This window comes from Nuphar pumila, chromosome 5 (genome assembly GCF_984573655.1).
Source record: "Nuphar pumila chromosome 5, dmNupPumi1.hap1.1, whole genome shotgun sequence".
Taxonomy (NCBI): Eukaryota; Viridiplantae; Streptophyta; class Magnoliopsida; order Nymphaeales; family Nymphaeaceae; genus Nuphar; species Nuphar pumila.
Genome location: NC_143253.1, coordinates 132,339,790 through 132,342,347, shown reverse-complemented (window position 1 = coordinate 132,342,347; position 2,558 = coordinate 132,339,790).

Genomic DNA, 2,558 nt, shown 5'->3' with positions numbered 1-2,558 from the left:
ACACAGAAAATCCAATAAAATGATTCATTCAGCACCATGCCATATTTAGCACATGTACACACACAGTGTATCATCGGACACGCTGGGGCATCCAACGCTGGTCGAACACACACTGATCATGTCCATTTTTTTATTAAAACACGATCACGACCGCTACTAAAGGTCACTGTTTATACAAAACACATGTTCCCGCAGCTGATCTTGCGCAATCAGCAGCGACAACACGTCTGATGTATATCATCAGACACTAAAGTGTGATGATACACTCTTCTATATATATATATATATATATATATATATATATATAAAGCCCACGGCCCATTAGCCTGAGGTGAGGGCTGGCCTGACCCGACCCGACCCTTGATTTTGTCAGGTTCAGGTCATACCCTCTTCTGAAAACTAGGCCCAAGCCCGACCCATTTGGGCTGGTCCATAGGACACCCGCGGGCCGCCCAACTCATTGTCCAGCCCTAATTTGAAGAACTACCTCTGGTTTCCCTTAAAATACCACTCCGAGATAGAAAAAAGACCAAAGAAAGTTGACTTCGTCTCTAAATGAACTATCTTTTTAATGATTTTTACATAAAAAAAGTAAAAATGGCTGATTCAGTTCGATTTGCTTCAAAGTCCGAATCAACTGATTCTTTGAAATGTTTTGAAAAATCGATTCAGATCTGATACCAATACTGACAACATTGTACAAAATGATGATTGCTTGAGTGTTCTTTCCAGTATCCCGTGTTTGAATACTTGGAGCAAGCAACCCATACATAAGTAGTAATGGAGGTTGCTACCTTAAGTGGGTCAGGACCCAAACATTATTGATTCAAGTGTCAAACCCTAACAAGTAGACCATATTGAACACATCTCTGATATCAGATTGTGTGAAAACAACTTCCACCTGTAAGATCTCAATTTGAAACTTATAGTAAAACTAGGCCCATGTTTAGGTTTGACAATGGGTTAGGTATGTTCGGGTTTGATTCTTGTGAGCTAAACTCATGATGCCTTGGCCTGATTCAGGTTCAGTTGCGTTCAGGTATTTAAAACCTATCTCTGAACACGAACCAACTGGATCTAGGCCGGTTTTAATACTGACTCGAGTTATCTCATAAAACCCACATATTTGTGCATCCCTTGCTGCCAAGCTGAATATCTGGGTGTTCATTTTTTGTTTTTTAAAGGCAAGCTGGGTTAGGCAGACCCCTACCAGATATCTCTTAAGCCCCATGTGGCAGAGGGATTCGAACCTGGGCCTTCAGCTTGGCAGGACCCTGCTTACCACATGGGATACCACCTTGGTGGTTTGAAGCTGGGTGTTTTTCTTGGTGGGCAAGGGGGACATGGGGTTTTGTGTTAATGAATACGATGAGAAAGGTGTTTTTTTTTTCTTTTCGTTATTAAAAAAGAAAAGCCCAAAATTGTGTAAAAATATAAAAAGAAAATATTTAAAAAACTCATAACAAACCATATATTTCATTTATTAGCAATTTATTTGATAGATTAATTATCCTAAAAAATGCATCATTATATCACATATACATAAAACTACAGATATATGTAACAAATAGATAAAAAGTCATCGGATTTTGGGATAGTTTGGGTTGGACTGTGTTTAGAACAGCTAGGGATATAATGGTTCGGGTTTGGGTCAGATAGTCAACCAATTACGAGCCATTTGATTGGATTCGACATACAAAACTTCATCCAACTTGGATTCAATTTTAGTTTTTCTAAACTTGAATCGAATCTGTCCAAGTCAAAGTCCTATAAAATCCGATCTGTATCATTTTGTGCTGTGGGATGGGTCGGGTCTGGAACTATTAAAGTTAATTCAAAAAGTCTGTCGAAAAAAAAAGTTCATTAAAAAAGTGCCTTTTAAACTTTTTTGTTCAAGTATATATATATATATATATATATATATATATATATATATATATATATATATATATATATTTATAATGAATGTGTCGCCAACATTATGAAAAAACTGACGCTTTTTCCTTTAAATTTATAAGTCTTGTTGAAAAAGTTATCTTATGGTCGTTGTCTTGCCAGTGTAAAACCAGTGGGCTTACCCTTGCATTTTTTGCTAACATTTTTTTAATTCTGATCATTGCTGTTGTGAAATGTGATTGCACCCGATTGGCCACAAATCTCATTCTCAAGAAAATCTGGACAGAAAAAGAAAAATCATGCAATATGTTCTTAACAAAACTTTGTTTTTCTCGAGCAAATCTCAAGAAAATGTCAGCATATATAAAAGTATTATAAATCGAGAAATGTTAAGGAAAATAGAAATACTACTAAAACATTTTAACGTCTTATCGCATTAATATCGTGATAGCAAGAGCGATAATTTTTTTTCAGGAATAGTGACATTTGGAAAATACCGTATTTATAACACCACAACGGATTTTAACTGACCACAATAAAAAAGTTCGTTATGTTGAAAATATCTCCGATATTTCTTGCGCAGATCACCTGACATATAACGCGTTCCTTCCATCGCTTCTATTTATGTTCTTCTATTTATTCATTTTCTGTTTTGACGATTT